The following is a 25,436-nucleotide window of genomic DNA, read 5'->3' on the forward strand; positions in this document are numbered from 1 at the left end:
GAGTAACATATAACGCCAAAAGACATTTATTTTGAGACAGCGGAGGCGGCTGAGGCGTTCGTGAGGGCAGAAGGCTTGGGACAGACGTGAAGAGCGGAACTGGAAGAGAGACTGTGGACTGTGTTTGAGCGGCTGGAAAATGTACAAATGTTACAACTTTCTTTTTACTGATTTGTATTGAAATTTACTTCTCTTTGCATTGTTACAGAGTTCAAGTTAATGACGTTCTGTGTTGCGACGGTTAAATGTTATGTTAGTGAATTGTAGGGGTTGGATTGTTGGGTTTGTTTTGGTGTTTCTTTCTCTGGGGCTGGGTGGAAAGGGGCGTGAGGTCTGGGCGGGGGGAGCCACCCGCTCTAGCTAACTAAAGTCAGTTAGTGAACGGGGGTGAGGTGAGAGGAGGACTGCGGACATTGGAGCCTGGGTAGTAGGCTTCAATGGGCCTACGAGGCGAGCAAGAGGGGGTGGAGGGATGGATGTTGGGAGATGTTTTCGTAGGGGGGTTCTTGGGAGGGGGGGAAGGGGTTCGATGATAACAATGGACAGGGGCGGGTCAGGCTTATGGGGCACGGACCGGTGGTATGGTGATGGTGGATAAGAAAGGTGGGGGAGGGTGAGAGACCCCCAGTAAGAATAATCACGTGGAACGTGAGAGGTCTAGGAGGTCCTGTCAAGAGGTCAAGGGTGCTTGCGCATCTTAAAAGTTTGAAAGCCGATGTAGCAATGCTGCAGGAGACTCACTTGAGGGTGAAGGACCAGGTGAGACTTAAAAAGGGCTGGGTTAGCCAAATGTTTCACTCCGGATTTGACGGAAGGGCTCGAGGGGTAGCGGTGCTGGTCAGCAAAAGGGTACGCTTCCAGATGGAGAAGGTGGTGGCAGATCAGGGGGGTAGATATGTGATTATGACAGGGGCACTGGAGGGGAGATTAGTGGCGCTGTTAAGTGTATACGGTCCCAATTGGGACGATGTGGGATTCGCGAGGAAGGTGTTTGGGGCTATTCCCGACTTGGACACGCATGAGCTGATTGTGGGGGAGACTGGAACTTGGTGCAGGAGCCAAGGTTGGACAGATCACGGCCGCGCTCGCTGGTCCCATCAGGGGGGGGCGAAGGCGCTGGCTGGGCTAATGGTGGAAATGGGAGGGGTGGACCCTTGGAGGTTCCTGCACCCAAGGAAACGGGAGTATTCGTTTTTCTCAGCGGTCCATAAGGTATACTCGTGGATAGACTTTTTTGTGGTGGGGAAGGCTTTGCTGGCTGGAGTCAAGGGGTCGGAATACTCTGCAATTGCAGTGTCAGATCATGTTCCACATTGGGTGGATATGGTGCTGGAGAAGGGGGCAGCGTAGAGACCGGGGTGGAAACTGGATGTGGGGCTTTTGGGGAACCAAGTGTTCTGTGAGAAAATTGAAAAGGAAATTAAGGAATATGTAGGTTTCAATTGTACGGGTGAGGTGTCGAAGGCAGTCATCTGGGAGGCTCTAAAGGCGGTGGTGAGAGGTGAGGTAATTTCGTTGAAGGCCAGGGTGGATAAAGAGGAGAGGTTGGAGCGACAGAGGGTAATAGATGAGATGTTGGAGGTAGATAGGAGGTATGCAGAGGATGGGACCCGGCAAAGCTGGAAAAGAGGAAGGAACTACAGGCGAGCTTCGACCGACTGTCCACCAGGAAGGCGGTGCGCCAACTGAGACGAGCAAGGGGTGTAGTTTATGAACATGGAGATAAGGCAGGGCGTATGTTAGCAGGTCAGCTCCGGAGGGAGGCAGCGGCAAGGGAAATTCTTCAGGTGAAGGATAGGGCAGGGAAGTTGATGGTGGCCCCAGTGCTGATTAACAAGGTTTTTGAGGAGTTTTATGAGAGGTTGTACAAGTCAGAGCCACTCGGAGGAGACCGTGAGATGCAGGAATTTCTAGATGGGTTGGAGTACCAGAGGCTAGGGGAGGGGGACAGGGCTACATTAGAAGGAGCAATAGTGGAGCAGGAGATAAAGGATGCAATTGGGAGGATGCAGTCGGGGAAGGTGGCAGGGCCGGATGGGTTTCCGGTGGAATATTATAAAAAATGTAAGGATAGGTTGGCACCTCTGATGGTGGGGATGTTTGAGGAGGCGATAGGGAACGGGGTGTTGCCGCAAACCTTGGGGCAGGCATCGATTTCCCTGTTACTAAAAAAAGATAAGGATCCGACGGAGTGTGGGTCGTATTGGCCCATATCACTTCTGAATGTGGACGTAAAAGTGTTGGCGAAGGTACTGGCGGGTAGACGGGTAGGAGTGCCTTCCGAAGGTGATAGGGGAGGATCAGACGGGGTTTGTGAAAGGGAGGCAGCTGTTTTCGAACATTAGGAGGGTTTTGAACGTTGTTATGGGACCGGCGGGAAGAAAGGAAACAGAGGTAGTTGTGGCATTGGACGCCAAGAAGGCGTTTGATCGGGTAGAATGGGGGTACCTGATGGCAGTGCTGGAGCGGTTTGGGATTGGACCAAGGTTTGTGAACTGGGTAAAGCTATTATATAAGGAACCGAAGGCGAGTGTCCGCACAAATAATATCAGTTCGAGATACTTTTCTTTCCACCGTGGGACGAGACAGGGATGTCCTATGTCCCCCCTGCTGTTTGCACTTGCGATTGAGCCGTTGGCCATTGCATTGAGAAGTTCGGGAGCATGGAAAGGAATAGTGCGGGGGGGGAGATAGAGCATAGGGTGTCCTTATATGCCGACGACTTGCTGCTGTATGTGTCGGAGTCGAGTGCGTCGATAGGAGGAATATTGGAGCTACTGCGGGTATTTGGGTCTTTCTTGGGGTACAAGTTGAACCTGGACAAGAGTGAGTACTTTGTGGTGTCTCGGCCGGGGGTGGGGGCAGGGGTGGGGGGGCTGCCATTCCGTAGAGCAGGGACTCATTTTAGGTATCTGGGGGTGCAGGTTGCCCGGGAGTGGGGGAGGCTTCGCAGGTACATCACTAGTTTGGTGGGGAGAGTGAAAGCCGATCTGGCAAGGTGGGACGGCCTTCCTCTGTCACTGGCTGGTCGGGTACAGGCGGTTAAAATAAATGTGTTGCCGCGATTCCTGTTTATTTTTCAATGCCTACCGATTTTCCTGCCAAAGTCTTTTTTCAGGGAGATTGAGGGAAGGATTACCTCATTCATATGGGGAGGGAAGGTGGCCAGAGTGAGAAAGGTGCTGCTACAGAGGGGAAGGCAGGCAGGGGGTTTGGGTCTCCCAAACCTGTTGTACTACTACTGGGCGGCGAACTTGGAGAAAGTGTGGAGCTGGGTCAGAGAGGTTGATTCTCAGTCGGTCAGAATGGAGGAGAGTTTGTGCAGGGGGTCGGGGCTGAAGGCACTTGCAACAGCGCCGCTCCCGATAGCTCCGGGGAAATATTCAGGGAGTCCGGTAATAATAGCTTCATTGAAAATTTGGAGGCAGTTTCGCCAACACTTCGGGTTGGGTTTAGGGTCAAGGGAAATGCCGATTCGGGGGAACCACAGATTTGAGCCAGGGAGGTGGGATGGAAGTTTTCGGAAATGGGAAGAGAAGGGGATTAAGACGCTAAAAGATTTGTTTCTTCGGGGTCGGTTTGCAGGATTGAGGGAGCTGGAAGCGAAGTATGGGCTGGAGCAGGGAGAAGTGTTTAGGTACATGCAGGTTCGGGATTTTGCCAGGAAGGAGATACAGAGCTTCCCAGAGGAACCGGCCTCCGCATTGCTGGAGGAGGTGTTGACGACAAGGGGACTGGCAGTGTCAGCGGTGTACGGAGCTATTCTGGAAGAGGATAAGGCACCACTGGAAGGGATCAAAGCAAAGTGGGAGGAAGAGCTGGGAGAGGTTATAGAGGAGGGGGTCTGGTGTGAGGTGCTCCGGAGAGTGAATGCCTCCACCTCATGTGCAAGATTGGGGCTGATACAGCTGAAGGTGGTATATAGAGCGCACCTCACGAGGGCGAGGATGAGCCGATTTTTTTAAGGGGTAGAGGATGTGTGTGAGCGTTGGGGGGGCGCGCGAATCACGTTCATATGTTTTGGTCCTGTCCAAAGCTAGGGGAGTACTGGAAGGAGGTGTTTAGGGTAATTTCCAAGGTGGTGCGTGTGAAACTGTACCCGGGTCCCCAGGAGGCCATATTCGGGGTGTTGGACCAGCCAGGGTTGGAAACGGGAGCGGAGGCAGATATCATAGCCTTCGCCTCGTTGATCGCCCGAAGGCGGATCCTGCTGGAATGGAGAACAGCCTCTCCACCCAGTGCCCTGGCGTGGCGGGGGGACCTGTTGGAATACCTGACCCTTGAGAAGGTTAAGTTCGAACTGAGGGAAAGCTTGGAGGGGTTCTACAAGTCATGGGCACTATTTATTATGCACTTTCAAGAACTGGATAACATCGAACATTAGTTGGGGGGAGGGCTGTGTAGATTAAGGGTGACTACGGGTAATCCCTGATTCCGTTTTAACATTTGTTTATGTAAACATGCGGGCTGATGTTTGAGGGTTGGTGGGCGGATGGGATCGTTGTTATGGGGATTGACATATCTTGCTGATTATTGTTTATTGTTGATGGGTGTAAATGTGGGAGAAAATGTGAAAAAGGAGAATAAAAATATTTTTTTTTTAAAAAGGCATACGGCATGCTTGCCTTCATTGGTCGGGGCATTGGGTATAAAATTGGCAAGTCATGTTGCAGCTGTATAGAACCTTAGTTAGGCCACACTTGGAGTATAGTGTTCAATTCTGGTCGCCACACATCCGGTGACGGCGGGCAGGAGGCAGCCGCACAATGGAGGGCTCCCGTTCGGAAACGGCATTTTCGGGGCTTTCAGCCCGGTCCCAGGGTCCATGGAGGCGGACAAAAGCAGGGAGAAGTCACAGAGGAGGCACAGTGAAGGAAAATGTCGAGGGTGAGCAAAAAAACCTGCTGTAAAAAAAACAGCTGAAGGGCCATCGGGGAGTGGAAAGGTCACCACAGGGTCACCAAGGAAAATGGAGGCTGGAGCATCAGGGGAGGCCGCATTGCTTACGGCTGAAGAAATAACTAAGGTGATGGCTGCGGAATTCGAAAGGCAGTTTACGAAATAGATGGAGACAATGAGGAAGGAGATGAGGGAGGTTTTGAGTGTCTTAGTGGAGGAGGCGATTTCCCCGGTGACGACGGCGGTGGCGAGCGCAGTGGCGGAGGTACGGGAGCAAGGGGAGGCGCTGAAGGAAGTGGAGGCGACTTATTGCAGTACGGTGATCAACTTACCTCGATGGGGAAGGAGACGCGGAAGGTGATGGAGATTAACAAGGTTCTGCGAGGAAAAATGGAAGACCTGGAAAACAGATCCAGGCGACAGAATTTGAGGATTGTGGGGCTGCCGAAGGAGTTGAAGGACCGAAGCCGACTGAGTATTTTGCCGCGATGCTGGCGAAACTATTGGGGGAAGGGGAGGATCCCTCCCGATAGGAACTGGATCGGGCTCATCGGTCGTGGAGGCCTGTACCAAAGGCGAGTGAGCCGCCAAGGGTAATGACTCTGTGCTTCCATAGGTACAGTGTGAAGGAGAAGGTCCTGAGCTGGGCCAAGCAGAAGCAGGTTGTGCAGTGGGCTGGAGCTGGTATACGTGTATACCCGGACTTTACGGTGGAGCTGGCGAGGAGGCGGGCTGCCTTCAACCGGGTGAAGAAGGCACCGTACATTAGCAAGGTGCGGCATTGTATATCCAGCGCAGCTGAGGGTGACTTACAAGCTCAGGGACTTTTATTTTGGAACGGCGGAAGCAGCGGAGGAGTTTGCGAAGACAGAAGGACTGTGGCAGAACTGAGAAATGGCCATGTGCCGATGTAACCTCATGACTGTATTTTCTTCTTTTTTGTTTCACTGCGTGTGGGTGTATGGGCTAAAGGAGCCAATGTTGTATATATTTGGACAAGGGAAGGGACGGGACTTTCACTCGAAATTAGACTTTTTGGGGTGTAGATGGATATGCGGGGTTTGTGTACAAAGGGATTTCTGGGCTTTCCTAGGGCCGGGCAAGGGGGAAAGGGACACGGGCGGGGGCCTCCACGCTGACCGGTTTAAGCCGGCCAGTGAATGGGAGTGAGGTGGGGGGGGGGGGGGTGGCTACGGCCATCGGAGCCTGGCAGAACAGGGTACGAGTGGTCTAGCCGGGGTGGAAAGTTGGGGGGAAGGAACCGAGGTTGGGGGGAGGAGTTTTACAAGAGGCAGTGGACGGGAGGAGTTGGAGATGGGGTGGGGGGCTGTTTACAACTCTTGGGTGTCATGTACCGTACTCCTTCAGAGGTTGGAGGGCGTTGAGTGTAGGGGGGAAGGGGGGAGTGGACTCTATAGGTTAATGGTGACCATGGGCGGTCCCGGACTCCTTTTTCTTTTTCTCCTTTGTTTTTTGTTTCCACCGTGGGAGGGTTTGTTTTATTGGATGCATATATTGACAGGTGGGCCGTTGTTTGGGGTGGTGGGAGGATGGGATCGTTGTTATTGTTAAGGGGATTGATTTTGTATTTGTTACCATTTACTGTCTGTGGGTGGGGTGTAAATATTGAAGGAAAATGTGAAAATGGAGAATAAAAACATTAAAAAAAAAAAAAATGCTGGTCGCCAAACTACCAGAAGGAAGTGGAGGCTTGAGGGAGGGTGCAGAAGAGATTTACCAGGGTGTTGCCTGGTAAGGAGGGCATTAACTATGAGGAGAGGTTGAATAAACTTGGTTTGTTCTCACTGGAACAAAGGAGGTTGAGTGGCGATCTGATAGAGGTCTACAAAATGATGAGGGGCATAGACAGAGTGGATAGTCAGAGACTTTTTCCCAGGGTAGAGGGGTCAATTACTAGGGGCCATAGGGGCAAGGTTTGGAGGAGATGTACGAGGTAAATTTTTTACACAGAGGGTAGTGGGTGCCTGGAACTCGCTGCCGGAGGAGGTGGTGGAAGCAGGGAAGATAGTAACGTTTAAGGGGCACCTTGACAAATACATGAATAGGATGTGAATAGAGGGATACGGACCCCGGAAGTGAACAAGATTTTAGTTTAGACGAGCAACATGGTTGGCGCAGGCTTGGAGGGCCGAAGGGCTGTGTTTCTGTGCTGTGTTTTTCTTTGTTCTTTGTTCTAACCCCTCTGACCCAGCTCTGTACCTTCTCCACATTCGCCGCCCAGTAATAATACATCAGGTTCGGAAGACCTGCCTGCCTCCCTCTCTCTAGTAGCACCTTTTTCATTCTGGCCACCTTCCCTCCCCATATGAACATGAGAACATAAGAACATAAGAACTAGGAGCAGGAGTAGGCCATCTGGCCCCTCGAGCCTGCTCCACCATTCAATGAGATCATGGTTGATCTTTTGTGGACTCAGCTCCACTTTCCGGCCCGAACACCATAACCCTTAATCCCTTTATTCTTCAAAAAACTATCTATCTTTATCTTAAAAACATTTAATGAAAGAGCCTCTACTGCTTCACTGGGCAAGGAATTCCATAGATTCACAACCCTTTGGGTGAAGCAGTTCCTCCTAAACTCAGTCCTAAATCTACTTCCCCTTATTTTGAGGCTATGCCCCCTAGTTCTGCTTTCACCCGCCAGTGGGAACAACCTGCCCGCATCTATCCTATCTATTCCCTTCATAATCTTATATGTTTCTATAAGATCCCCCCTCATCCTTCTAAATTCCAACAAGTACAGTCCCAGTCTACTCAACCTCTCCTCGTAATCCAACCTCTTCAGCTCTGGGATTAACCTAGTGAATCTCCTCTGCGCACCCTCCAGTGCCAGTACATCCTTTCTCAATAAGGAGACCAAAACTGAACACAATACTCCAGGTGTGGCCTCGCTAACACCTATACAATTGCAGCAGAACCTCCCTAGTCTTAAACTCCATCCCTCCAGCAATGAAGGACAAAATTCCATTTGCCTTCTTAATCACCTGTTGCACCTGTAAACCAACTTTTTGCGACTCATGCGCTAGCACACCCAGGTCTCTCTGCACAGCAGCATGTTTTAATATTTTATCATTTAAATAATAATCCCTTTTGCTGTTATTCCTACCAAAATGGATAACCTCACATTTGTCAACATTGTATTCCATCTGCCAGACCCTAGCTCATTCACTTAGCCTATCCAAATCCCTCTGCAGACTTCCAGTATCCTCTGCACTTTTTGCTTTACCACTTATCTTAGTGTCGTCTGCAAACTTGGACACATTGCCCTTGGTCCCCAACTCCAAATCATCTGTGTAAATTGTGAACAGTTGTGGGCCCAACACTGATCCCTGAGGGACACCACTAGCTACTGATTGCCAACCAGAGAAACACCCATTAATCCCCACTCTTTGCTTTCTATTAATTAACCAATCCTCTATCCATGCTACTACTTTCCCCTTAATGCCATGCATCTTTATCTTATGCAACAACCTTTTGTGTGGCACCTTGTCAAAGGCTTTCTGGAAATCCAGATATACCACATCCATTGGCTCCCCGTTATCTACCGCACTGTTAATGTCCTCAAAAAATTCCACTAAATTAGTTAGGTATGACCTGCCCTTTATGAACCCATGCTGCGTCTGCCCAATGGGACAATTTCCATCCAGATGCCTCGCTATTTCTTCCTTGATGATAGATTCCAGCATCTTCCCTACTACCGAAGTTAAGCTCACTGGCCTATAATTACCCGCTTTCTCCCTACCCCCTTTTTAAACAGTGGTGTCACGTTTGCTAATTTCCAATCCGCCGGGACCACCCCAGAGTCTAGTGAATTTTGGTAAATTATCACTAGTGCATTTGCAATTTCCCTAGCCATCTCTTTTAGCACTCTGGGATGCATTCCATCATGTCCAGGAGACTTGTCTACCTTTAGCCCCATTAGCTTGCCCATCACTACCTCCTTGGTGATAACAATCCTCTCAAGGTCCTCACCTGTCATAGCCTCATTTCCATCAGTCACTGGCATGTTATTTGTGTCTTCCACTGTGAAGACCGACCCAAAAAACCTGTTCAGTTCCTTAGCCATTTCCTCATCTCCCATTATTAAATCTCCCTTCTCATCCTCTAAAGGACCAATATTTACCTTAGCCACTCTTTTTTGTTTTATGTATTTGTAGAAACTTTTACTATCTGTTTTTATATTCTGAGCAAGTTTACTCTCATAATCTATCTTACTCTTCTTTATAGCTTTTTTAGTAGCTTTCTGTTGCCCCCTAAAGATTTCCCAGTCCTCTCGTCTCCCACTGATCTTTGCTACTTTGTATGCTTTTTCCTTCAATTTGATACTCTCCCTTATTTCCTTAGATATCCACGGTCGATTGTCCCTCTTTTTACCGTCCTTCCTTTTCGTTGGTATAAACCTTTGCTGAGCACTGTGAAAAATCACTTGGAAGGTTCTTCACTGTTCCTCAACTGTTTCACTGTAAAGTCTTTGCTCCCAGTCTACCTTAGCTAGTTCTTCTCTCATCTCATTGTAATCTCCTTTGTTTAAGCACAAAACACTAGTGCTTGATTTTACCTTCTCACCCTCCATCTGTATTTTAAATTCCACCATATTGTGATCGCTCCTTCCGAGAGGATCCCTAACTATGAGATCCTGAATCAATCCTGTCTCATTACACAGGACCAGATCTAGGACCGCTTGTTCCCTCGTAGGTTCCATTACATACTGTTCTAGGAAACTATCGCGAATACATTCTGTAAACTCCTCCTCAAGGCTGCCTTGACCGACCTGGTTAAACCAATCAACATGTAGATTAAAATCCCCCATGATAACTGCTGTACCATTTCTACATGCATCTGTTATTTCTTTGTTTATTGCCATAATGTTACTATTTGGTGGCCTATAGATTGCTCCTATCAGTGACTTTTTCACCTTACTATTCCTGATTTCCACCCAAATGGATTCAACCTTATCCTCCATAGCACCGATGTCATCCCTTACTGTTGCCCGGATGTCATCCTTAAATAACAGAGCTACACCACCTCCCTTACCATCCACTCTGTCCTTCCGAAAAGTTTGATACCCTTGGATATTTAACTCCCAGTCGTGACCATCCTTTAACCATGTTTCAGTAATGGCCACTAAATCATAGTCATTCACGATGATTTGCACCATCAACTCATTTACCTTATTCCGAATACTACGAGCATTCAGGTAAAGTACACTTATGTTGATTTTTTTACCTCTGTTCTGAATCTTAACACCTCGATCAGTAACCTCTCCTAAGTTATATTTCCTCTTAACTTTTCTCCTAATTTTCCTTGTCGTTGAACCCATATCTTCATGTAACAACCTGCCGCGTCGCTTACCATTAATGTTTTCACTTCCCGTTTTATTTCTTTTAGTATTCCTGGTCCTATTCACTGAGCTCCCCTCAGTCACTGTACCTTGTACTGTCGGCCTTTTTGATTTTTGACTATGGCTTCTCTGCCTTACACTTTCCCCCTTACTGCCTTTTATTTCTGTCCCTGTTTTACTACCTTCCAACTTCCTGCATCGGTTCCCATCCCTCTGCCACATTAGTTTAAACTCTCCCCAACAGCTCTAGCAAACACCCCCCCTAGGACATCGGTTCCAGTCCTGCCCAGGTACAGACCGTCCGGTTTGTACTGGTCCCACCTCCCCCAGAACCGGTTCCAATGTCCCAGGAATTTGAATCCCTCCTTCTTGCACCATCTCTCGAGCCACGCATTCATCCTCTCTATCCTGACATTCCTACTCTGACTAGCACTCCTACTCGTGGCACTGGTAGCAATCGTGAGATTACTACCGTTGAGGTCCTACTTTTTAGTTTAACTCCTAGCTCCCTAAATTCAGCTTGTAGGACCTCGTCTCGTTTTTTACCTATATCGTTGGTGCCTATGTGCACCACGACAGCTGGCTGTTCACCCTCCCCCCCACCAGAATGTCCTGCAGCCGCTCCGAGACATCCTTGACCCTTGCACCAGGGAGGCAACATACCATCCTGGAGTCTCGATTGCGTCCGCAGAATCGCCTGTCTATTCCCCTTACAATTGAATCCCCTATCTCTATAGCCCTGCCATTCTTCTTCCTGCCCGGCTGGGCAGCAGAGCCAGCCACGGTGCCATGAACCTGGCTGCTGCTGCCTTCCCCTGGTGAGCCATCTCCCTCAACAGTATCCAAAGCGGTATATCTGTTTTGCAGGGAGATGACCGCAGAGGACACCTGCACTGCCTTCCTACTCTTGCTCTGTCTTTTGGTCACCCATTTTCTATCTCCCTCAGTACCTTTCACCTGCGGTGTGACCAACTCGCTAAACGTGCTATCCACGACGTCCTCAGCATCGCGGATGCTCCAAAGTGAGTCCATCCACAGCTCCAGAGCCGTCAAGCGGTCTAACAGGAGCTGCAACTGGACACACTTCTTGCACGTGAAGGAGCCAGGGACAGTGGACGTGTCCCTGAGCTCCCACATCGCACACGAGGAGCATGACACGGGTCTGAGATCTCCTGCCATGTCTTAAACCTTCGGTTAACTTCAACAACTACAATTTCAACAAAAAAAACAACAAAGAAAAAATAAATAAATATACCAATGAAAAGAAACAGAAAAACAGAAACACTACTTTCCAGTCACTTACCAGGGATAGAAAGCACTTCCTCCCCACCCAGCTTCGAATTCCCACCTCGATTCAAATTCCCAAACTCACTCTTAGCTTTGTCTCACTCCTGGCTCAGTCTTCTCTGGCTCACTGGACTGGGAGAACTCACTGGGTAATCATCCCTTCAATCTCTCTAAAAAATGCCTTTGGCAGGTAAATCGGCAGGCATTGAAAAATAAACAGGAATCGCGGCAGCACATTCATTTCAACGGCCTGTACCCGACCTGTCAATGACTGAGGGAGACCATCCCACCTTGCCAGATCAGCTGTCACCCTCCCCACCAAACTAGAAATGTTGTACCTACAAAGCCCCCCCCAATCTCGAGCAACCTGCACCCCCATGTATCTAAAGTGAGTCCCTGCCCTAGGGAATGGCAATCCCCCTGCCCCCACCCCTGGCCGAGACACCACAAAATATTCACTCTTGAGTTTCATTCATGCTTAATTTGCAATGAATAATATAAGTCTGAAGAACAAGGGGCAAAATTCTCCCCAAACGGCGCGATGTCCGCCGACTGGCGCCCAAAACGGCGCCAATCAGACGGGCATCGCGCCGCCCCAAAGGTGCGGAATGCTCCGCATCTTTGGGGGCCGAGCCCCAACATTGAGGGGCTAGGCCGGCGCCGGAGAGATTTCCGCCCCGTCAACTGGCGGAAATGGCCTTTGTTACCCCGCCAGTTGGCGCGGAAATGACATGTCGGGGCGGCGCATGCGTGGGAGCGTCAGCGGCCGCTGACAGTTTCCCGCGCATGCGCAGTGGGGAGAGTCTCTTCCGCCTCCGCCATGGTGGAGACCGTTGCGGAGGCGGAAGGGAAAGAGTGCCCCCACGGCACAGGCCCGCCCGCGGATCGGTGGGCCCCGATCGCGGGCCAGGCCACCGTGGGGGCACCCCCCGGGGTCAGATCGCCCCGCGCCCCCCCCCCCCAGGACCCCGCCCACGCCGCCTTGTCCCGCCGGTAAATAGGTACTCTAATTTACGCCGGCGGGACAGGCAATTTATCGGCGGGACTTCGGCCCATTCGGGCCGGAGAATCCAGCGGGGGGGCCCGCCAACCGGCACGGCCCGATTCCCGCCCCCGACGAATATCCGGTACCGGAGACTTCGGCAACCGGCGGGGGCGGGATTCACGGCGGCCAACGGCCATTCTCCGACCCGCAGGGGGATCGGACCCGCAGGGGGATCGGAGAATGACGCCAAGAAATGGGAGCTGGAGGCGGCCATTCAGCCGCTTCAGCCTGATCCACCATTCAACAGGATCATGGTTGACTGTGGCCTTGACTTCACTTTACTACTACATCAACCTCAACTCCCTGGTTGATCAAATATCTGTTTCCTCAGCCTTGAATATATTTAAAGCTCTACTGCTTTCTGGGGTACAGAATTCCAAAGACTGACAACCTTTCGAGAAAAGAAAGTTCTCCTCAGAGACGGTTATTCTGAAACTGTGTTCACCAGCTCAGCATTTCCTCTTGAGGAGAAACATCCTCTCAGCATCTACCATTTGGAATCGTACATGTTTCAATGAGAACACCTTACATTTTTTTTGAACTCCAATGAATATAAGCCCAACCTGCTCAACCTTTCCTCATAAGACGCCCGATTCTCCTGACGCCCAGGAACGAACACATGTGCCCGAGAGACTTTGCCATGGTGCCATTTATTACTGGTCCGCACAAATGTTGCCCAGACCTAACGGCACCCCGGGCTGTCGAAGGCACCGAGCTGGTCAGGCTCTGAGCAGGGTGGTGCCCTAGCAGTCCTGCTGCCACCCAGGTACCTTAATGAAATGAAAACCGCTTATTGTCACAAGTAGGCTTCAAATGAAGTTACTGTGAAAAGCCCCTAGTCGCCACATTCCGGCGCCTGTTCGGGATGGCTGTTACGGGAATTGAACCGTGCTGCTGGCCTGCCTTGGTCTGCTTTCAAAGCCAGCGATTTAGCCCAGTGTGCTAACCCAGCCCCAGATACTACTAACACTACCAGACTGGCATACTGGCACTGGCAGGCTTACTGGGCCACTGCCAGGGACCAGGTTGGCAGTGCCAAGATGCCCAGGTGCCAGGGTTACCTGTGCCAGGGAGCGGGCCATGGGGTGCCCAGCCCTTCAGAGGTGGAGTGAGGCGGGGTTCGAGGACTCTCAAGAGGTAGGTTGGGGCAGTGGGGAGTCCGAGAGGGGTCGAGAGATCGGGGTGGTATTTTAAAAATGGCGTTCTGATCTCTTCCTACATTGAGCTTGTCAGTGCAGGAAGTGAGATAAGTGGAGCCTCGGTGGGGCATTCCTCGCCGAGGCTAAAAAAAAACCCAAAGAGTCCCGTTTGATTGCGGGGCCGTTCTAGGTGCTGCAGGTGCTGAGAAACACCCCGCTATACACGCCCAAAACAGGACTCTGTTTATTGAGTGTTAATTCGCGCCCCTAATTTCGGGCTGGATTCTCCGGTCCCCAAGCCGTGTTTCACAACCATGTGCCGTTCGCCGCCGGTGGAATTCTCTACTCCCGCCGCTTGGCTGTGGGAGTTCCATTTGAAGCCACCCCATGCTACTGGGAAACCAGTGGACAGGGGTGTGCGCTGGTGGGAGCAGAGAATCCCAACGGCCGGAATACTTTACTTGTGTAGTATCCTTGGATATGGCTCTGAGGCTGGAGGCAAGCCCAACTGCTCGTAGCCAGGTTGTCCTGCTGCCATATAATGGCCATCGGCCATTAGCTGGCTTGGGGCAAGACTTCTGCTTCCATCTGGGAGGACGTCCCGCATCTGAGTGCAGCTGGTTATTAAATGGCTGGCAGCTCTCCAGTCCCAGCAGTGCCCCCCGGCGCAGATTATTGCTGGGTACAACAGGCAGCACCTAAAGAAAAGACCCAGACTTAAAGTTAAGTCAAGGGTTTGTTGGTGCCAGGGTGACAGGCTCTGGTGAGGGGTGAGGGAGCTGGGTTCATCAGGGCAGGGGGTGTGGGGAAAACATGCAGGGAAGGGACTGCCATGGGAGTACCTCAACAACTTCACCAATGTTTACTCAGCAGCCTGGACACTTGGCAGTGACACTGGCCACCATGGAGAAAATCATGCCGATGACAAAAAAGCCCTTGTGGTCAACAATTGGCTATTCAATGGCCTCAAATTGGGGTGTGGGGGGGGGGGGGGGTAGGGGGGGGGGGGGGGGGGAGAGAGAGAGAGAGAAACGACACATCTGACATTTTCCCTGCTGGGGGTAAAATCACAGTAGCAATGGATATGTCCCAGGCACAACACCACTGCTATGGTACCCAATTTTATACTTCACTTCCCGCCTACCCACTCCTTGGGTGGAGGGGATGTAAAGCTCTGGCCAGACAGTCTGTTACACTAGTGCTAATGAAGTCACTTCATGAAGCATTGGTACACCACAGGTATGAATGGTAAAAAAAAAAGGCTTATACATTAAAAGTATCGGATAGGGCAGCACGGTGGCGCAGTGGTTAGCACTGCAGTCTCACAGCGCCGAGGTCCCAGGTTCGATCACAGCTCTGGGTCACTGTCCGTGTGGCGTTTGCACATTCTCCCCGTGTTTGCGTGGGTTTTGCCCCACAACCCAAAGATGTGCAGGGTAGGATGATTGGCCACTCTGAATTGCCCCTTAATTGAAAAAAATGAATTGGGTACTCTAAATTTTAAAAAAAAGTATCTGATATAGTTGAACCGATATGGTATGTGATGCACTTTTGACACAGGACAGGCGTGTGTGGAGTGCCTGCCAAAGTGGGGCCTTAGGCACATGAAAAATGGGAGTGTGCAATACAATTTCCAGGCCCATTTTCCTCGATCAGTTAAGCACAGCTCAGGGGTGATCATTTTAAATGTAGGGTGAACTCATACCTCAGAGTAATCCATGAGGCACCTACTCTGTCCCAAGCTAAGTCACAGAGACCACTGCCTCTGGCTGTCACAGTCACCATGCACCTTAACTATTATGCCACAAGGTCATTACAAGATGCAGCAGGTGACAGCAGTGACTTTGTGCGGTTTGCTATTCACGTCAGGACGGTCCCAGACTCTATTCCAGGGAAAGTCCTGATATCACCTTCCCCATGGACCAAGTCAAGCAGAAGAGAGAAGAATAGGCTTTATTTACAATGCAACCTTCCTCAGGTTACATTAAAAGCCATATTTCATTGTGCAGACCATTGGCATCCCCATTTTAAGTGTAGCAAGAACTCTAAACAGTGCACATGAGGTAAAGGACAACTCACTCACTGCTCACAAAAAGAGCACGGTTAATATCCAATTAAATGTGGAAGCTTACCTGTCAATGATTGCTTTAAGAATCAGACATATAAACGAAGCTGTTTAATTGTTACATTCTTGTTTTGATCTGTCCATTTCAGTTGATTTCTTTTAAGATATAATTTAGACATTGGAAGCTGATGACATCAGCAGGAGAGTTGGCATATAGTAAAGTACTGACCCGAAAACACTGATGAAGGATGAATAACAATCAACAAAATCCATTCCATATGAATCTTTCAACTATTATTTTGACTGTGTATTTAAAGGGCATCATCTTCAGAAATAAGCATTGGACAGATTTTTATTTAATTTATTTCTGAACATAATGACATAAATTGTATTGAAATGGACTGTTATGTTACATACACATGACGTCATGATGATGAACATAATGCATGTCTATTTCTCCCCTCCCCCCATAAAGCTTAACTTCAGCGAAGGCTCCTCTAGCTAGTTGCCCGTAAGATGTAAACCAGCATTCATGTTTGAAACAATTAACACTGTAACAAGAGAAATAGAAAGATAAAAATATAGAGAAAGAAAAATAGAAAGAAAAAAAGTTATATTTGATTGCCTTCTTTCCTCTCTTAAAAGCAGTCTATTTCTATGGGGATTAATAATCTAACATTTATTCATACAAGTAGGTACTCTTATTATATAAGTCTTTGCAAAGAACACCAAAGGCTATTTGCCAAAGGAATCAGCAAAGTGAAAGCGGATATTTAAGTGGACATCTTGATTTTAACTCTAATGGGCAACACGGTTACACAGTGATTAACATAGTTGCTTCCCAGGTTCGATTCCCGGCTTGGGTCACTGTCTGTGCGGAGTCTGCACGTTCTCCCCATGTAGGTCTGGGTTTCCTCCGGGTGCTCCGGTTTCCTCCCACAGTCCAAAGATGTGCAGGTTAAGTGGATTGGTTATGCTAAATTGCCCTGAGTGTCCATAAAATGGGGTGGGTTTACGGGGATAGCGTGGAGGTGTGGGCTTCTGTAGGGTGCTCTTTCCAAGGGCCAGTGCAGACTCGATGGGCCGAATGGCCTCCTTCTGCACCGACAATTTGGCGGGGGCGGGAATGCCCCCCCCCCCCCCCGGTGATTCTCCGGCCTGCGATGGGCCGAAGTCCCGCTGCTGTCATGCCAGTCCCGCCGTCGTGAATCAAACCACCTACCTTATCGGCGGGGCTAGCGGCGTGGGCGGGCTCCGGGGTCCTGGGGGGGTTGCGAGGCGATCTGGACCCGGGGGTGCCCCCACAGTAGCCTGTCCCGTGATCGGGGCCCACCAATCCGCGGGTGTGCCTGTGCCATGGCACTCTTTTCCTTCCGCCTCGGCCACAGCCTCCGCGATGGCCGATGAGGAAGTGACCACCCCCCCCCCCCCCCCCCCCCCCGCGCATGTGTGGGGATGACGTCAGCAGCCGCTGCCGCTCCCGCGCATGCGCGGACTTCCGCCGACCGGCGAAGTCCTTTCGGCCCCGGCTGGCGTGGCGCCAAAGGCCTTTTCCCGCCGGCTGGTGGCGCGCCAACCACTCCTGCGTGGGGCTAGCCCCTCAAGGTGAGGGCTTGGCCCCTTTCTCCGCACCTTTGGGGTGGTCCGACGCCGGAGTGGTTCACGCCACTCCATCCCGCCGGGACCCCCTGCCCCGCCGGGTAGGAGAGAATCCCGCCTTTCTTCAGATACAGATTTTTGTTCATTTTGCAGTCTGATTTCATTCCATTTTGTAAACTGCTTTTGTCTCATCGTGATCGTGCTGGAGCACACGCCGTTCTCTGAGCAAACTTGCCTATTCCCAAGTCTCTGGTCCTTTTGTGCCACCTGGCTAGTTGCGTTTGTGAAAGTGGTGTTAGTCGTCTCTCCAATTTCCTTATCCTGGCTCTGAAAGCAATGCCCGTGTTCCGCATTTTGCTTTTCCTGTTTGCCCTGCCTCTATTGGCGAACTCAACATGTTGGGAAATTGTGAGGGAAGAGTCACAATCAATTACCATTCCTGATTTATTCTGCTAGCTGGGTTAGATCCCTATAAACTCCCAGTAGCTATACCATGACAGTAGCAAACCAATGACAGTTGTGAAGTTACAACTCAAATGGACGCTAAGCTAATTTGCCTACCATATGGCAGTTCTTTGCATACATATTTTTCATATTCCTTACGGCTGGTCCTATAATAGACCCACACCCACAACTAATGTGATGTTATATCTAATAACATAAAACCTGCAGTTCTGCAAACAGGACATGATGGGAAAAGCTCACTGTAAGGATTAATCACATGAAGTATCCATAAATTGAAGTTTCAACTTTCCTCCAGTTTGGTCGCTTTATGTTGAGCACTATTGGGGAAAAAACTGGATAGCGCCCAAAATGCACATTTAACCCGCACTCATTCAAATCAATGTAAGCAGTATGCAAAGTTCATACTGCGTGTTAATTTTATGATGGGGTGCGCAGTACAGTACTGAATGCATGGTTGAGTGGGTGTACACCTTAAGAAGGGGCCCAAATTTGTGTGAGGTGAATACCACATAAAGCTGGTGCGCACTACTTAAAGTCAGTCTGCACTTCTGAAAGGTGAGGTGCATTATGGCTGCAGCAAGGGTTGACATTGGTGAAAGAGGAGTTAAAGAGGAAGAAAAGCTCTGAAAATGGCACAGCAGGTCAGAGAGCCTTCCCCAGGAGGGCAGCACAGGAGGCCTTGGTGTAGAAGGTGCATAGGAGGAGCGAGGTCCTCTTCCCACTGGGAACCAGGACATCCAAGAAGATGTCAAAAAGGCTGTGGGACCAGGTAGTTGCAGTCAATGCCAGCAGCCCAGCCCTGAGGAGCTGGATTCCATCCCATACGTGGTTTAATGACCTCTCACAATTGGTCAAAATCGATGAATGAATCCTCACATGCCATATTGTACCAACAGATGGTGTAGAACGTGGTGGGGTACTTGCAGATGGTGGTGTTCCCATGTACCTGCTGCCCTTGTCGGTTTGGTAGAGGTCACAGATATGGAAGGTGCTGGGAATGGAGGCATAATGAATTGTTGCAAACTTCATGCATTAGCGCTGCTGCAATCTCACAAAGATTGCCAGCTATTCAACCATGGCACTCACATTATCACACTCACTGACACACTTCCTTCTCTCTTGCAGGACAAGATGGCCTGTAATCGGAGGAAGCAACACCTAACCACTGGAGGCGTGTATGACTGCATGTCCTCACCACCATGGAGAAGATGGTGCTGGTCACCTTTGAAGTGGCAGTCATTGTCGCTGTGGCAGACGGCAGGGCTGAAACCATAGAGGCTAACAGTGTGTCCTTGCCTAATGCACCTTCATGTATCCCACTTCCCCCATATCCTGCAATCTATTGTGATTTAAAATCTGCAGATGTCGTAACCATGCACCGCTTGATTCCACTCGCTCCCCCTCGCCCAACTCTGCCTTCTGCTTTCAAGTTCCCAAGAACCACTGCCAAGCAGGCAGTAGTGTGGGTGGCAGTCCCAGATAAAGAAGCAACTGATGAACAGGAAACACTGTCACTTGATCTGACATTTGCAGCCACCAGCTCAGATACTGGCATCGGGCTTATGTCAGACGTAGCATAGAGGGTGGGATTTGCACATGGTGAATCACTGGACATGTGGGGTTGCACAGAGTAGTGCATTTGTGGTTTGCCTGAAAGTCTGCTATCGCTGCCAAGGAGCATGGTACAGTCCAGTTGCAACCTTTGGCTAAAAGAAATTTATCATCCTCAGTTTAAATTTAATAATTGATTTAGCATCAATTACCATTTGTGGAAGAGAGTTTCAAACTGCGACCATGCTTTGCAAGAATAAGTGTTTCCCAATTCCATTCCTGAAAGATCTGGCTCTAATTTTTAGATATTGCTGCTCAACCCTAAGCTTCCCAGCCAGTGAAAATAGTTTCTCCCCATATGCACTGCCATCAGCAGATAGCCCTTGATACCCAGTCATCACTTTGGTTTTACTGTGGTGTCTTATACACAGCTGGCACAGCAGATTGAAGACACCATGACTGCTGCCAGATACTGGGTATTGAGCTGCATGATCCACTGCCCACAATAACACACCAGCTGAACATTGAGGGAGTCGAATCACTTTCAGTTCCCCAAAATGTAGAATTGGCCTCAGATGTCCGGAAAGTAATATGCATGCAGTTAATGGCACCCTGAACCATAGGGAGATCCTCCTAGCAAAGCTGCTTCCTTGCTTTGCCTGTTTATCTCTGGCAAGGAAAAATAAAATATGGTGAGCTCATTGAGTAGAAATTCTCAGTGATCTCCCAAAAGTGGCAATGGACAGCAGTCTGCAAGATGTCACAAATATCTGCAGCTCCAGCTTGGAAGGAGCCAGGCGCACAAAGGTTCACCACCATTGTCACCGTCACAAGTTATTGGTAATATGGCCCTTACCCTGCTCTGAGATTGGTGTTGTGGCCACTGAGGGGGATGCAAAGAAGCTGCAAAAGGGTGTCGGCAGGTTGGAGCAGTGGGCATGAACATTGCAGATGGAATAAAATGTGGCAACGTATGAAGTTTGATTGGAGAAATAAAAAAGCAGAATATTTTAAATAGTGAGATACCGGGAAATGCCTGTATTCAGAAGGATCTGGAATCACAGTAAGTTAACCGACAGACACATGCAATTTGGAAGGCAAATGGTATATTTGATTTTGCTGCAAAGCGTTTGAATATGAGTAAAGAAGTTTCATAACTATACAGAACATTGGTAAGTCCACACTTGGGAGTACTGTGTGCAGTTTTAATCTTTACATAAGGAAAGATACTTGCCCTAGAGGGAGTGCAGCGATGGCTTGGTAAACTGATTCCTGGGATGAGGGGATTGTCCTAAGAGGAGAGATCAAGTAGATTTGGCTGATATTCCCTTGAGTTTAGAAGAATGAAAAGTGATCTAATTGAAACATGTAAAACTCTTAAGGGCTTGACTTGATAGATGTTGAGAAGAAGCTTCCTCTGGCTGGGGAATCTCATACTTCTGTTATGCAAGAATAGCTTGCTGCAATGCATCTTGGACACACACCATTATGCTTGTGGATACCAGTCATAGAGGCCCTTTGATCATTGTCAAAGGGGCTTGCAGGGTCTCACAACAGTCCAGCAATCTGTCCTCCAACAGATTACAAGGATTGCTCAGTGGATGGCAGTTATTCTGTGAAGTCTAAACCTGCTGTCCTCCTTCAGAGTTGTTGTGTTATGTTACCTAAGCTGCTACTTGATGTAGGCTTTGCTGAAGAATGCTTCAGACTCTGAGATAAGTTCAACATATTTATTGAGCGATTAACAATGCTCCTAAATGAGTTTGACACTCTGCTAATCTGACTCTAGTAACTCAGTCTACTCTGCTAACTATACAAGCTTGCTCTCGACCATGTGCTAGGGTATGATGTTGCTGTTAATCAACCCTGCCTTGCTCTCTAGGTTTCTGCCAGTGGAAGAGGCAGAGCCTGTGTGCCTTGTCCTTTTTATAGTGGTCGTGTAGTGCCCCCTTGTGGTAATGCCGCCTCTGGGTGTCCTGATTACCCATTGGTTGTGTCCTGTTCTGATGACCCATTGGTTGCGTGTCTGCATATCATGAAAAGAGTCACAGCAGTCATGAGGCCACCCTTGTCTCTCTGCCAATGCTCTTGCCCAGACTGCTGCTGCCTGTGCTGAGATGGTGCAATCTGGAGCCTTCTGGGTCCAGAGCTATTTGAGGTCATTATCCAAGGGCAATTAAAGGTTCTCCAACTGTGAGCTTTCCACCAATCATGCTGCAGCTGCTGGATTAGTACTTTGTCAGAGCACTAGAACAGGTAAAGGCGGGCAGAAAGCAGGTACAAAGGGCATACGCAAAGGTGAACAGTTTAATTTAATACGCAACGTGGCATTGTTTCATTTATTCAGTTTGTTTGGATGTGTATTTTGTGTTGCCTTTTATTTTGCAATCTGGTCAAGGTGACAATCTAATAGTCAGTGACAGAGAGAAGGTAAGGTGTCACATTGGTGGTAAATGGTGAATTGGGGTTCAGGTTACTTGTGTTTGCTTGAATTAGTTCTTCACTTACAGCCTGGGCAGAAAGGGATTGTCCAGCCTCCACTTAGGTAGAGACAAAGAGAGAGATTAGTGAAGGCAACAGTGAACTCATTAGAGGAAGACACAGGTGGAATTATAATTAGGAATCAGGAAATGGAAGAGACATGAAAAAAATGCATTGCAGGATTTTCCTTTCCTCCTGAGGTGTATTTTCCGGTGACAGAGGCAGCCCACTATTGGCCGGCACTTAGACATCCTCTTATTTCTCCTCTTCATGCTCCTGCTCTTCAGCGTTTTGCCCGATAGGTGGTGGCAAGGACTGTTCTACCTTGATGACGAGTTTGTGCATTATGCACCATTTCTTGAAACCCAGTGAGTCGAGACTGTAGACTCCTTCAAAGTGTTCTAGGCTGTGGACTGATTACTTCAGCAGACCAATGGCTGCGCTAACACTTTTCGAATGGTAGCATGGGTCTCACTGACTGCATCCTGTACATATGCACAGGGCTGTGAACTAGATTCATTCTTTTTTAAATTTAGAGCACCCATCTATTTTTTTCCAATTAAGGGGCAATTTAGCATGGTCAATCCATCTACCCTGCACATCTTTGGGATGTGGGAGTGAGACCCCCGCAGACACGGGGAGAATGTGCAAATTCAACATGGACAATGACCCAGGGCCGGGATCGAACCCAGGTTCTTAGCACCATGAGGCAGCAGCGCTAACCACTGCGCCATTGTGCCGCCCTGTGAACTGGATTCATGAGCCATGTTATCAGTGGACGGCTCTTGTCACCCAGTGGTTACTCGCTGGTTTGCTGAGTTGGCTTGAATATGACTGGCAAAGCAGCCTGTGGCAGAATGAAGGCATTATGATTGCTGTCAAGATGCCTGGCATTGACCTGCGTGATGCGTCGCCCATGGTCACACATCAACTGCATACTGAAGGAGACAAATTCCTTTCTATTCACTTCAGCACCAGCCACACCACTTTCTGTAGACTTTTAAAACAACTATGGAAAGCACCAGAAGAAATCAACCAGCAACTAACCTGTAAGTGGTTGATGATCCCTTTTAATGGCACTGGAGGGGGCCCTTCATGCTGCTCAACTCAATAAACTTAAAATACCTTTAAAGATCTTCATAACTAGATAACTTCAGCGCCTGGATTGTTTCCGAGTTAAAAGGCTGTCTCAATTTTTATCATCATTTTAGGATATAGAAAGGAATATCTCTATAATTCTTTGATGTCAAAATGCGGCCTAAACAATCTATCAAAATATCGGAAAATAAAAATCTCATGTCGGTATTGCAAAACAACTGGCATATCGAGATTGGAGATAACAATATTACCCCCCTGCATACTAGTGTGAAAATTTGCCCAACTGTTCCTGCAGTCAAATACAGCAGGCCGGATTCTCCATTTCTCTATGTGCTGATGCCAACAGAGCATGTATGGTCTTTTACGACCAAACAAATCTGCACTGGACACAGTGCACAGCCGCCACGCCGGGTTCCCGCAAGGCTGAGACCACATGTGTCCCATGGAGCATCGCAGGAAGATCGGCAGATGATGATGCCTTTGGAGGGGGCGGAGCATGATTGACTGGCCTCAAACCGGCCCCGGCACCGATTTCAGCGTCGGAGTTGATTCTCCGCTTGATCGCTGATTACGATATTGGCGTCGGGCAATGGAAAATCCCTCCCAATTAGTAGGAGTCTCTGGGCTGGATTAGCCAATTCTGGGGCTATGTCCCCACGCCGGTGTGGAAACGGTAGAAAAACTTTCGCAAAACGGCCACCGATTCCCCGTTTTGCTGGGGGCTAGCAGGACGGCAGTGTAGAGCACCCGGCTCTAGCTGCCGATATGCCCCAAAGAATTGCCGGATCCGTGGCCGCGCATGCGCACAGCGGCAGCCTGATGCGGCCGCGCCGTGTTACATGGTGGCAGCCACTCGTGGACCTGGCCCGCGAAATAGTCCCCCCCTTCGGCCGGCTCGTGTGCCCCGGACCACCCCCCACAGTGCCCCCAGCTCCAAATAATGTCCCCCCCCCCACCCCCGCCCGTGAATTGGCCCTCCCCTGACTGGCGGCACAGGACTGAGTTGGGAACTCGGCCGGTCGGGGGCGGAGCATCGGGGGCGGGCCTCGGGCAGTGTCCTGAGGCCGTCGATGCATGCCGCTGAGTACGCCGTTTTGAAAGGGGCGGAGCATCGCGAAAGTGGCGCCGCCCCTGATTCTGTCGTTAACTTAGATTCTCCGGCCGTTCGCTGAAAGCGATTTCGGCGTCGGAGACCAGAGAATCCAGCCCTCTGTCTCAGAAACTGAAGGCGGGATTCTCCGTTGCCTGACGCCGATGTCATAATCGGCGATCGGGCAGAGAATCCCTTTTTACGACCGAATCGGGGCAGCGCCTGTTTTCGGATGCTCCGCCCCCTCCAAAACAGCATCATCGGGGTGTAGCCGCACGCGGCCCCAGTACACGGCGGCGTGGATCACTTGTGGTCAGAGGCTTCGTCAACCTCGCATGGCATCTGTGGACTGTGTCCAGTGTCGCCACAGTCGGGGTGAGCCGTGCTGCTGGCCTGGGGGGCTTTGGCCAGGACTGGATGGACTGGCGGGGGATGGCGAGAGGGGGTCCAGGGGGGCACTATCTGGCAGGTCGGGTCCGTGCACGGAATCGATGCAGGTTCGGCGCTGATTTTAGCATCGTAAAAGGTCACAGTTCTCACGCCTGCATCCACACTTAGCAGCAATCCAGCCCTAATTCTCACCTGTCTCGGGGGCTAGGTGGACCCGAAGGGTTTGGCGCCGCTCCAGCCCTTGGAGAGAATCCAGCCCTAAGTGTTGCGCTGGGATTGAATCGGTGGACTTCTACGACAAGTAAGTTGGCGCTGATCCCGGAGCAATTCAGGAGGTGGGATTCTCCAATCCCCCGCTGGATTGTAGAATCCCCGGAAGGTGGCGCGAAAGCCGCCCCGACGCCGGCTGCCGTATTTTCCGAGGGCGGGATTCATGCCACGCCGGTCGGGGGCCGTTGGCAGCGGCCCCCCAGGCAATTCTCCAGGCCCCGAGGGGCCGAGCCACCGTCCGATTTTGGCCAGTCCCGCTGGCGTGGGTTACGCATGGTCCCACACGGCGGGACCTGGCAGGTAAGTCGGCTGGGGGGTCCAACCCCACGGGGGCCCACCAATCTGCAGGCGGACCTGTATCATGGGGACACTCCTTCATTCCGCGCCGGCCCCTGTAGGGCTCCGCCATGGTCGGCGAGGAGAAGAGAACCCCCCTCCCCCCCCCCCCGCGCATGCACCAAAGCACGCCGGCGCTTCCACGCATGCCAAGATCATGCCGGCCCTTTGGCACATGCGCGAACTTGCGCAGTCCCTTCGGCGCCAGCTGGAGCGGCGCCAACCCCTCCGGCATCCACCTAGCCCCCGAGACAGATGAGAATTCCTCTCCTTGGGGGCCCATTGACGCTGGAGTGGTTGGCGCCAGTTTTCCCCGGAAATGAGAATCCCGCCCAGTATCTGTTAATGGGCTAACACCGG

The 25,436-nt window shown here is 50.3% G+C and overlaps 1 protein-coding gene across 17 annotated transcripts in view; it reads right to left on the reverse strand.

Annotated features, from left to right (window-relative positions):
• rbm47 (RNA binding motif protein 47) overlaps positions 1–25,436 on the reverse strand; it is a 367,449-nt gene that overhangs the window by 93,160 nt on the left and 248,853 nt on the right. For 9 of the 17 annotated variants that reach the window (XM_072496624.1, XM_072496622.1, XM_072496609.1 and 6 more), the window contains exon 1: positions 16,026–16,048. The exons of 7 other annotated variants lie outside the window; for them this stretch is intronic. The gene's annotated coding sequence lies outside the window, so the exon portion shown is untranslated. One more of the 17 variants, XM_072496617.1, reaches the window with a different exon arrangement.

The sequence above is a fragment of the Scyliorhinus torazame genome, chromosome 3, assembly GCF_047496885.1.
Source record: "Scyliorhinus torazame isolate Kashiwa2021f chromosome 3, sScyTor2.1, whole genome shotgun sequence".
NCBI lineage: Eukaryota > Metazoa > Chordata > Chondrichthyes > Carcharhiniformes > Scyliorhinidae > Scyliorhinus > Scyliorhinus torazame.